Genomic DNA, 12,795 nt, shown 5'->3' with positions numbered 1-12,795 from the left:
ATACCTGCATTCTGACTATCTCCAAATCCTAAAAGTAAAATTCTATAAGTAGCATGAAGCACACCTGGGAAACTGTCTCATTCTCACGAAGGTCCTTAACATAGTACAGATCAAAATTAAATTCACTTTTCATAAGTCATTTAAACATGACTAAATGTGCCTATAAGGCACCAAATGTTTTACCCCGAACTTGACTTAAGTAGTGGCAAAGCATCATATGATTTGGGGATGCTGTAAGACCTCTCCCTGTTTTCTCTTATTCCCCTCCAGCCTACAGAGCTTCTATTAATTTTTTGTCAAAAGAACAGTTCCTTTGGATTGGACATTATGTATCAAAGCCCCAAATCACAAAGCACAAAAAGCCATTTTACAGCAAGCAACTTAATGATAGTCAATAGCTGTTACCCAGAAAATGCCATGGCCAGAGAGTTGGACTGCAGAGCGGGGGAGAGGTTTGAGGTACGATTGGTGGTTTGGGGAGGGCAGGTGCTGACACTAGGGTCACTGAGTGGGGGCGTGGGGACATCATGAGGTCATAAAGGAAGCTGAAAGGCAGCACTGAGGAAGGAAACACCAAAGACAACATTTTCTTGCATCATGCTAACCCCCTGGGCAGGACCTATTATGGGGTTAGTAGAATGAATAAAGGAGGCACAGAAGCTGAGGCAGGGAGATGCTGGGTACATTCTCATGTAACGCCTGGGCATAATCAGCAACAGGAGTCACAGCATGCATCAGCTAGCCATCTCACCTTTAGCCAACTATTATTTTCTCCACTTTAAACTAACACTGATGGATCACCTTAGGGGAAAAAATGGATTAATGAATTAATTTCTCTAATTTTTCTAAGGCTACAGGAAAAAATAATTGACCTCATTCTGCTAACTGTGAATGGGAGAATGAAATTCATGCGCTTTTTTTTTTTTTTTTTTCCTCTGGCAGGATGAGTTCTAATGATTCATGTCCATGGCAATTGAATTTCCTGGAGAAAAGCATCCTGAAATTTGAAGTTACAGTCTTGGCTTTTAAAACTCTGACTATAAAACCTTTCTCTGAGTGGAAAATAGGCTAAATCATGTTTTCTTGTCTTTTTCCTCTCACCTATTCTGTTCCTTGAGCTTCTGATTCACGACTATGCACCAAGGACATTGCGGATGTGGGAGTGAAATGATTCTACAATATTTAGCTCTACAGAGAGAGGCAGACTTGGCTCTGAAGAGGCTGCTAATTGGGTGGGTGCCTGACTTATCCCTCACTGATCCATCCCCACATCCCCAAGGTTTTTGCCGTACATGGAAACATATTCAGGGATTGATTCTAAGGTTACATAACCAATGTTCACAGACTCGTGTGAAAATGAGCCTTATTATTTTAGAACTGGGATGGGGTTTTGTCAATGCAGTTGGGTGTGAGATTAGGGAGTAAGGGGGCCTCTGGCAAACATGAGAGGGCATATCATGTCTATGGAATAAAATTTGTATTTAAAAAAAAGCACAAACCTGTGTAGGCTAACAGACAAAGACAAGAACATCCACTAAATCCCAAATAGAAATTTACTGGTCAGATTGAACTTCCAGGGCTCCATTTTATAACTCCTGCTTTAAATTCACGTTTCATATTTACAAATGCACTCCAAACTCAAAATGCAAGCCAGTTTTGGATTATGGGGTATTTTGGGTCATCCACTTTTCATGCTATATTCTATCACTAAAATAGTCATTGAAAGACAATCAAGGGCTATGCATATCTCTCATGTCTAAAATGGCATATAGAGAAGACCCAAATATTGAGATTTATCTAAATATGTATGCTATTTTATTGATCTGATTTATATGCTGGTAAGATGTCTACTCAACAAAATATGCTGAGGTGACACTAGCAAAGGAAAAAGACTTCCAAAAATACTGAGCAGAATAGGAGAGAAAAGCAAAGTGATCCCATTCTATGCAGGGGCAAGGTGCATGAGGTATAATTATTGTTGTTACTGTTACTATTATTTCCTAATTCATAGCAGCATTCCTAGTACACAGTGAGGGCTCAATTCATGGTTGTTGAATTTACAAAAAAAAAAAAAATTCAAAGTTATTCTATTGTGTTCCACCTTCTGGAGCATTTTGTATTTCAAATGAGGTTCAGGGTAGAAATGTCAGTGTAATCGATAACCAATCTGCCAGAATAACAGTGTGACAGAAATCTGTGTTGTAAATTAAGAGATAAAGGAAAATAACGCTGTTCCTGAAGTCCCATATATAGACACGTCTTGATGATTTTGTCACTTGTTTACGTCTCATTGAAAAAATGCATCTTAGAACTGAAGCATCTACAAAGAGGACAAATGTGCAGTAAATCTGAACCAGTTAAACCTTAATAGTGTAAATGAAACCTTTAAATTGTGTGAACCACTAGCAGCCTTGCAACTCTTTACATGTGCAAAGAATTGAATGAAGACATATGGTCACCATCAACTTGGTTATTTAATTCCGAGATGACACACGTATTAATCTAACTGAAGCTACTATATAGCTGGTTGTAATTAGCCAACCACAAATTTCTATAACCACTTCAGTCTAAACCAAAAGCCAAAATGGCATTTCATGATTATACCATCCCACCCAGATTTGCATTTCTTGATGAATTCCCAAGGTTAGGATATGAGCCATACTGTAAAACCAACCCTCAATTACACCTTTTTAGAGGGGAAGATTAGTGGCAGGTGGTGCCTGCTATAAAAGCCTCATTAAAACACCTTCTGGTGGAGTTTCACAAAAGGAAGCCACCAGATGGAGACCCATCTCCACATGGTAGTCTTACCTCAAATGAGAGTTTCACCTGACACTTTGGGGACAGACAATTTTTTTCTCACCTAACAAGCCACTGAGGTTCAAAAGACGATCTATTAGGATTAATCGTACTTGATCACTAATCCATTGTAATGCCATATGCTGAAAGCGTTGTTCACTGTTAAGCCTGGAGCCAGGTAGAGCCCCTCTGGTAATGTAAACCCTCCCATTTTCCTGCAGCTAATCTAATTTCACCTCCTCCGAAGACCTCAGATGCCAGGAGCGATGCTTAACTCTTCCTACACTGTCTCTGATGCATTTTTGAGTGGTAGCAAATCTGATCTCAAAGGTAACGATGCTGAAACCTGCTGCCTAATTGGAAAATGATTTTCCTGGTGTTGTTTGGTTAGTGGGGTGAATGGATAGAAGGTATTCATTCCATTGTGCATGGATTTAAAGCCCGAGTCAACGGCCTTCTGATCAGCACAGCTTGGTATTACTCATCTCCTCTTCCCTAAACGTGTTTGTCAAATCTGCGATTTACTGAATTGGAACAATTGGCCAGCTGGGCAGAGAAAGTGAAGTTTATGTTTCATAGAGGAGATTTGGTCACCTTATGCAGTCCTTGAAATGGCAAGATTTTTTTTTCCCCCTGTGGCTGGACTTTGGTATGGATCCAAATTATTAAGTGCCCAACAGAGACACTTGTGTATGTGTGTGTGTGTGTGTGTGTGTGTGCGCGTAGTTTGTTCTCCTCTATGTTTTGTGTTAAGCTGCTTATGAAGCACCACCCACTAAGTTGCTTTGTGAAAGAAAGATGGCCTTTCTCGCTGAAGACCCCATGTCTACGAGTTACACACATGAACGTAATCATACCCGTATGGCCACATGAGCCCCACACATTTTGTTCTGGTCCTGGGGCCCCAGTATGAGGAGTTTATGAAATAATTCCAAATTCACTGCAATATTTTGTGGTCACTTGGTTACAGCTATAGAGAGACTGCAAGAGGGGGTGGAGTAAATAATCCATCTGCAACATATACTAAACAATATCATGACGATAACAATAGGTTTCCCAATACCCTATGCGTCAAACAAGTGGGGCCTGGCCTCCTAATGCCTCCAAAGTGTGGGGCTTCACACTTTCCTATAAACTGCTCACCAAAATGCAAAAGGGTTTAGACAGTAACCATAATTGTAACACCTAAGCAGTTTTTTCAAAAATTTAACCCTTATATTGCATAGTCATGGAGGAGCCATTCTTATTAAAATACAGATTCTCAGGACTCAACACAGACTGACAGAATTGGAGTCTCTAGAGGTGAAATCTGAGCCTTTACTTTTTTTTTTTTTTAATAGGTTTTGGTTTTCTGTCTTTTACAAATTCTTCAAGTGATTCTTATGCACAATAAAATGTAAGGTCCAAGTAAGAGAACACAAAATCCCATTGCCTACCCTGAGATCCCACCAGGGCCCTGAGACCCCTACTCTCTTCTTTCCTCATCCTGAATGTAGTGTGACCCTGTGGTCAGGGGAGATAATGTGACCACAAGTCATTCTCTGAAGAGGATGGGAAAATACCCTCCAGTTGCTCCCTGGATCAATTCTGAAGCCAAGCAAGGCTGCTATGAGTGTTTTTTGTTATCCAAATGGTATATCTAATGTGTCCCGTACTGTACATGTTTACGAACACTTTAAAAAAATCTTAAATTTCTATGACACATATAAATCACTCTAACTTTGTTTTTATAGTTTATGTAGTCACCAGACACCACAGATAAAAATACAGCCTCAGCATTGTGCAGCTGGAAGACTTTAGTTTATCATACATAAGAACTGCTAGGTATGGCCAGGCAAAATTATCCTACAGTACTTTTTACAAAAGATAAAAAGAAAAAGAATAAGAAAAAGACAACACTCAGTAGCCAACCAGTTAGACTGAACCAGAGAGTCCAGGTTTTCCCTATTATTACACATGAAGGATAATGTTTTCTCTCTTTGATGCAATTGCATTTACCGGAAAGCATGGGCAATATCTAGTTTCATTAGCCTCCCTTCTTCACAAGGAAGATTTTTACTTCCATGTATCAAGTCATCCAAGATGCAAATATTTTCTTATAAGTTTTGGCAATCCAACTCCAGAGAGGCAAGTCTCAGTCCACCTTCTGATGGTGGAGACCTGCCTTGTCTCCCTCAGCCCCACTCCTATCCCAGCATGTCTATAGGAATGAGGGCTTTAATGGGGGGCTCACTCAGTTAGGCATCTGCCTTTGGCTCAGGTCATGATCTCAGGGTCCTGAGATGGAGCCCTGCATTCGGCTCCCTGCTCAGTGGGGAGCCTGCTTCTTCCTCTCCCTCTGCCCCTCCTTCTTTCTTGTGCTCTCTCTCTCTCAAATAAATGAAATTGAAAAAATATATATTTTAAAAAAGGAATGAGGGCTTTGCTAAATCTTAAGGAAACCCAGACAAACAAAGGAGACATCAGCTAGTACTTGCTCCTCCCCTCTGACCCTGGACCTTAATCTGCTTACCAGGGATAGTAGGGATCTCCACTCTTTGTGTGCAGGACAAAGTCAACTTTGGTCTGGTAAAGAGTGGAGGGGGTCAGTGTGTTTGGGAGGATCAAGAAGCAGTGGGTTGGACAGGGCAGTGGTCTCTGCATTGTGGTCACCATGCTCACTGGGACATGGTGGGGCCTGTAGGGAGTGGAGTATCAACCCCAGGTATCTAGCTCTCCAGAGCCATCTGAGCCACCAATACCACCTGAGTGGACTCCCTCTTTTTGAGTACCTGTGGGACAGGACCTAGAAGAGGGGTTCGAGGCTCTGCATTGACCCATGAAGGCAACAGTCTGAATATTGATTTTGAGCCTTTAGATCCCATTACTCCCTGGAAGCTGGGGAAATCTCAAGATTTAGGTTCATCTTAAAAAGATAAAACCATCTAAATTTTACCTTGCTCTGTTCTTTTCTTTCTTTCTTCTTTCTTTCTTTCTTTCTTTCTTTCTTTCTTTCTTTCTTTCTTTCTTTCTTTCTTTCTTTCTTTCTTCTTTCTTTCTTTTTTCTCCTACTTTCTCTCTTTCCTTCCTGCCTGCCTTTTCTCTTTCTCCTCCTCCTCCTCCTCCTCCTCCTCCTCCTCCTCCTCCTCCTCCTCCTCCTCCTCCTCCTTCTTCTTCTTCTTCTTCTTCTTCTTCTTCTTCTTCTTCTTCTTCTTCTTCTTCTTCTTCTTCTTCTTCTTCTTCTTCTCCCTTTCCTTCTCCTTCTTCTTATGACATACTCTTTGTTCTTCCTGGCCATCTCTTCTTTTCTCTCTTGTTGGTCTGCCATTAGGAGAGAAAATGAACCCTGCCATGATGTTCTTTAAGGAATATAATTCTCAGTGACCCTCAGAAAGTAGTGGTGCTGTGGAAGGGGTGACCAGAATTGAATTTGTGACATAACAAATGTAAATGATCCTGAATTTCCTTTTCTTTTACTTTTCATTTGTATTGCTTCTCTGATAGTAATATCCATTGCTGCAAAATACGTACTACCTACAAACATTGGAGCACAATTCAAAGACAGATGCATCTAGTATCTCTTTTAGTATAAAGTAGAGCATTTGGCGCCTGCCTTTGGCCCGGGGCGCGATCCTGGAGACCCAGGATCAAATCCCACGTCGGGCTCCCGGTGCATGGAGCCTGCTTCTCCCTCTGCCTATGTCTCTGCCTCTCTCTCTGTGTGTCTCTAATGAATAAATAAATAAAATCTTTAAAAATATAAATAAATAAATAAATAAATAAATAAATAAATAAAGTAGAGCATTTGGCTTTGATAAAAAAATTAAATTCTTACAAAGCAGCATTAGTGTTTGTCTTCACTTTATCAAGTATTTGTGTAATTTTGAGTCACCTCTCCATTTCCCTTGCCACCTTTCCCTCAAACTTTTTTCTTCTTTTCTGTGGTTATTCTTTCTTTGTTTTCTTTTGTGTCAGTTTCCTCCCAGATTCTCCCTGGCTATATCTGGATGGTGTGGAGTATTCCATTCATGACTGAAGGCATCTGTCTGTGTCTGAGTGTAGGTTGTAGCCACCCCCCAGAAGTACTCATTCTTCCTCCTGACATTTTTCTCCTATGATTTTCCCCACCTCCTAATATTTTTCACTGTGACATTGATGTCAGGATTCCTGTGTTTTCAAAGAATAAAAAATATCTACTTTTTATTCACTTGCAGCTGTTTTTTCTGTATATTCCTGTGGATTACGAAAAAGGGAGCACATGTCTTTCTCAGCCCTCAGCTTTGTGCGGTGCTAATATGTGGGAAAGCTCTTGGGTCAAGATGGAAGAGAGGTGGTCATGATATTCAAACAGCTGGGCCCCTTTTTTCCATACTCCTTGGTCATTTTGCTTATCAAAGTAAAACAATGTTGTTTTGTTGTTGTTGTTGTTGTTGTTTTCTTCTGTAAAGTATTTACTCGCCGGGCTTTTATCTTCTCTGGTTACCTCAAATGTCCCCCAAAGAAGAAACATGACCCCCAATTAGAAGGCGTAGGGGTGGGAGGAGCAGGGTTAGGTGCCTGAATGCCCAGTGGCTGCTCTCACTAAACAGACAAGATTGTCTCAACCAACCTAATTTCTTCTCATTTAACTAATACAAGGCTGAGAGTGACCTTTGCAGGCCAGCGGGCAGGAGCTGAGAAACACTCCCCCAAATGAGCAAGGATGTATATCTGTTTACTCCACAGCATGCCGGCCTAGAGCTAATGACATTAATCCCCCTACTGCATTTCATTAGATGACAGACAGGGAGCCACACTTCGGAGGGAATCAACTGCTTCTCCCCATCAGCCAGCTGCTGGAGAGGAGTGGCTCCAGGATCAGTGCCGCTCCCCTCATTTGCTTTTCTTCCTCTATTATCCCTGACATGTTCACTGAACTACAGACTGCATATGTTTAAAAATAATTAAACGCGCTCCAAACAAATAGGCAATGTTTCCACGATCCCTGCAATGAACGTTCTGTGTGTTTTGACAGATTTTTCTGCTCGTTGGATTCATCAAGCCGCCTGGCTCTTTGCTGTCACTCCTGACAACCCCGCAGATAAACCCCCAGGGCAGGCTTGCTGGCCTGGAGCTCCTTCCCTGGCTCTGACCTTGCGGCACAGAGAACTTCCAGGCTGAGGGTCCAGACACCACTGGGGAGATCTGCGTCCGGGGTTCCAGGGCATCATGGTTCCTATATGGCACCAGTAGGTGAAAGACAAAAGTGGGGCAAAATAAATTTGGGGTTTCATTTCGAATGGCTCTGCTGTATCATCCTGAGAAAATAGACATGAAGCTAATTCCATGAGAAAGCAGAAAGACTAAGACAGTGAGACCATCGTCACCCCAATTCCCTGTCAAATATGAACTTCTCATTCTGCTGCCTCTAATGCCCCAGTTTAAATTTTTAAAAATTAAAATGCCTCTGTTTAAAGGATGAAGAGGAAAAAGGAGTAGTGGACACCTGGATGGCTCAGTGTTGAGCATGTTCCTTTGGCCCAGGTCATGATCCTGGGGTCCTGGGATCTTGTCCTGCATTGGGCTCCCCTCGGGGAGCCTGCTTCTCCCTCTTCCTATGTCTCTGCCTCTCTCTCTCTCTGTGTTTTTCATGAATAAGTAAATAAAATCTTAAAAAAAAAAAAAAAAGAAACAGGAAGAAGAGAAAGACAAGATTCAGCTTATAAAGCTACATGAAATACTGCACGATTAAACAAATTAAAACGTGTATAAAGAAATTAAATCACAGAGAAGATAAAGAGTAAGGGGGTATGAAAGAGACTTGGCAAGTTTGAGATGTAAAAATCATCCTAAAAAGAGAGAAGCCTCATTGAAAGGCCTTACTGAGACAAAGATCCTCCTCAGACATGGACATATTGTGACATCAGCAGCAACATCCTCAACAATATTCATTTACAGATTGATGGAAGAGTGCGAGTTTCTTGATCTTTCTCAAAATAGGCTTATGGAATCTTGCAAAAGTATAACGATTCTAGAGGAATTCTGTGGAATAAGGAGTGTATGGAAGTGTACATCTGAGTTGTCAGAGAGAAGTGATCAATACATGTTGGTCCCAAACAAAGTTCTAGTCATCTGGCTTAAACTAAGAATAACTTGGAGAGAAAACATCCCAATGGATGCTCTCTAAATCCTATAGGTAACATATTTAACTCAAATTTGAATCAATATTAATAGCAATTAATAGCTATCAATAACTTATACATTGCTCAGATAGTGATGCCCAAGATCATCCTAGTGTCATATGGATCTTAACCAACAAGACCCTGCAGGAAAGTACAAGTTTCTCTTCAGGAAGAATTTTCTAATGTACTGCAAAATGGATTATCAACTACTAAATTCTACACCAGAAACTGGAAACCTATAGTCCATGGGTCAGATGCAGCCTACTGCCTGTTTTTATATGGCCTGTGTGAACCACGGTTTTTGACACTTTTTTCATATGGCTGAAAAAATATTAAAACCCAATATTTTGTGACATGTGACAATTATTGATGTTCAATTTCAGTATCCATAAGTAAAGTTTTATTAGAACCAAGCCATGTTCACTCATTTTCATACTATGTATAACTGCTTTTGTTACCACAAAGGCAGAGTTGCAAGACACTGCATAATTCGCAAAGTCTAAAATATTTGTCATCTGGTCCTTTACATAAAAAGTTTGCCAACCTCTGTCTCGTACCATTAACAATAGAGTAGGAATATGATACCTTTAACATTTTTTCCAGTTGCCAAAATAGAACAGAGTCAAAATTCATCAGGATGCCTGGGTGGCTCCGTGGGTGAGCATCTGCCTTCAGCTCCGAGTGTGATCCTGGGGTCCAAGATTGAGTCCCACATCAGGCTCCCTGGATGGAGCCTGCTTCTCCCTCTGCCTGTGTCTCTGCCTCTCTTTCTTTCTGTGTCTCTCATGAATAAATAAATAAAATCTTAGAAAAAACTGGTCACGTTTTCTCTATGTTTCTATAATACATATCAAACAACATACAGCATGCTCACCTTATGACTCATAAAGTCCACTTCCAAGGGATTTATCCAAGAATGGAGGGTGGAAACAAAGATAGATAACAGAAAGTGGGAGATAGCATAGATATATAGCAGAAAATAATTAAATGAATGAATCATCATTTAGTTATGCAGCTAAACCCCTGTACCCATTAAAAGAATGATTAGATGTATTTCGGGGACACAAATAAATCAATAGACATGGTTTCAGCCCGCCTGTATGGTTGCCACCTTCTTAGGAGGAAGGATCCTTAGGTTTGGGGGGAAATTACCAGACTTGGGCTTTCATCAGGGGAAAAGCTATGGAAGTACACGAAGGCAAGAAAGGCTATATTGATTTACATTTTACGGGCACAGAGCTACCCCTCTGGGAAGAAGGAGGTGGGAAGGGAATGGAGCCGTGAAGTTGGGCCTACTGTGTACCAAGTTTTAGAGTTTTGGCAACAACACACCAAAAACTGGGTGGCTCAGAGCAAGAGAATTTTTGTGATCTCTCACAGTCCCAAGACCAGAAGTCCAAAGGTCAAGGTGTTCACAAGGCCATGCTCCCTCTAAAGGGGATGATTTATTCCAGGTCTTTTCCCTTGGCTGAAATGGCTGTCTCCTCCGTGTTTACTGGGTGCTGTGCAGAGAATTACCTCTTTGTATCTATATTGTGCCTCCTCCCTTTTTAAAACTTCGCCTTTCCTTTCCTTTCTTTTTCATTGTTAAGAGGAAATGCATGGCTTTGGTATAAAATCCAAAGACCCAAAAAGTAACCTAAGGAAAGGGAAGTATCTTTCCCCCAGAATTCCTAAGCTCACTTATCCTCTGCAGACTACTTGTTACAGTTTCTTGTGTAACCTTTAAGAGATATCCTTTTTTAAGATTTATTTATTTGAGAGAGAGAGTGCATGCCGGGGGTGGGTGGCAGAGGGAGAGAGAGACTTTCAAGCAGACTTCCTGCTGAGTGCAGAGCCCAGTGTGAGACTTGATCTCAGCATCCTGAGATCACGACCTGAGCTAAAATCCAGAGTCAGATGCTTAACCCACTGTGCCACCCAGGTGCCCCTCCTTCAAGAGATATTCCGTGTGTATGCAGATGTATATTGCATATCTTCTGCATTAGCCACTACACATACTGTGTTACTTAGCTTTTTCACTTAAAGATACATGTCTGGAAGCAGTCCACATCTTCATCTGGAGCTGCCTTCTTCATTTAAATAATTGCATTATATGGATGTTTTCTAGTGCACATCACCAGGTCTCTTTTGATTAATATGTCAGCTATTTTCATTCTTTTTCTATTCTGATGCCTCAATGGCTATTTTCTGTATATGTAATTAATTACTCATAAGATTCTATATATGTATTGCATAACTCCTGTATCAGAAAACATATGGATTTTAAATTTCATAAATATTACAAATGTGCTCCATCAGCTTAGCAGTAAGTTGCATTGCAACATAATAGTGCCTGATTCCTCACACCTTCTTCAACATAGTATGTTATCAAACATCTTAATTTTTCACCAGTGTGAAAGATGAAAAATATTTTATTATAGCTTTACCTTGCATTTAAAATATGAATAGGCTTGTGCCTTTCTCATGTTTAAAACTATTCACATACCCTTTCTGTGTCTGTTTATGTCCTTTGTTTTTCTATTGGATTGTTAGTTTTTTCTCATTTGTAGTAGTTTTTATAATTTAAGGAAATTAGTTCTTTACTGTGATGATATTTGAAGATATTTCCCCCTGATTATCATTTGATTTCTGTCTCTTTTTTTGAGGTGTATCTTTTCCATAGGGAAATGTTTTAATGTCATGTAGTCAAATAGCATTCTTTCATGACTTATATAGATGGTATATTTATAAAAGGACTTCCCTACGCTGAAATTTGCAGTTATATATATTTAACATTTCTTCAAGTACTTTGTGTTTTCATGATAACAGATAGTATTATTTTATAACATGCATGGCTATTTTGGGTGTAAAGTTAAGTTGCTCATTAATGCTTTTAAAAACATCCTGGGCTGGGCATGCTGCCACACTTAAGACTGACCTAGGCCATGTTGCTTACATGTGTATTTTTTTCACATGGAAATATGTTCATACTGAGATATATAGCAGATGTGAATATATCAGACTATGTAGGAAGGGTTGCAAAATACATAATTTTCTTTCTTGATAAATTCATTCTCATTTTGGGCCTTCGCCACAGTCCAGCTTGGGTAAAGTTAGTCATTTGGGGTAAATACAGTCGATTGAGAACCTTCTTTTCCTGCTTCTTTCCCTCTACCCAATCTAGGCTGCTTAGGTTCCATGTGGCTTCATGACCCCTCTCGGTAGCCATGGTGCTGCGAGGCTTGCTCTCAACCCATGGTCATCCTCATCCTGTAAGGTGGGGCACAATTTTGGATAGTCCTGGAGAATGTTGGTGCCAATGGGATGACATCTTCTGAGACGACCCTGTTCCTCTCCGGTCACAGGACTGCAAGAGTCAAACAACTCTCTACCATGATGTTTCTTTTTTTTTTTTTTTTTAAGATTTTATTTATTTATTCATGAGAGACAGAGAGACCGAGAAAGAGACACAGACACAGACAGAGGGAGAAGCAGGCTCCATTAGGGAGCCTGATGCAGAACTTGATCCCGGGACTCCAGGATCATGCCCTGGGCCTAAGGCAGACACTAAACTGCTGGGCCACCTAGGGATCCCCTAGTATGATGTTTCTCCATTACAACTGTAATTCCCTTCCAGGTCTGTGACTCCTGGTGTCACATTCACCTGGTACCAGACACCTGCAAAAACATTTGTCTCTTTCCTATTCAGTGGCAGTGCCCACATACTCAGTAGGACAGCTTTAGACCTAAGCTCACCTTTCAGTCATTTCAGCAGGACTGTTGTCCCATCGTAGCCGGGGGACCTAGCTTTACTGTTTGTCATCTTTGAGAGCAGTCATCAGGACTCTATTCTCAGATCTACTAACTACTTGGG

At 40.7% G+C, this 12,795-nt stretch overlaps 1 long non-coding RNA gene across 1 annotated transcript; it reads left to right on the top strand.

Moving 5' to 3' along the window:
• Positions 1–581: 581 nt before the first annotated feature.
• LOC112649787 (uncharacterized) lies at positions 582–7,127 on the top strand. Its single transcript, XR_003129731.2, has 3 exons — positions 582–1,232; positions 3,021–3,129; positions 6,993–7,127. It is a non-coding gene; the product is annotated as an uncharacterized LOC112649787 (long non-coding RNA).
• Positions 7,128–12,795: the final 5,668 nt, after the last annotated feature.

This window comes from Canis lupus, chromosome 11 (genome assembly GCF_003254725.2).
Source record: "Canis lupus dingo isolate Sandy chromosome 11, ASM325472v2, whole genome shotgun sequence".
Lineage (NCBI taxonomy): Eukaryota > Metazoa > Chordata > Mammalia > Carnivora > Canidae > Canis > Canis lupus.
The sequence above is the reverse complement of the archived record's forward strand: the minus strand, read 5'-3'. Positions and strand labels throughout refer to the sequence as shown.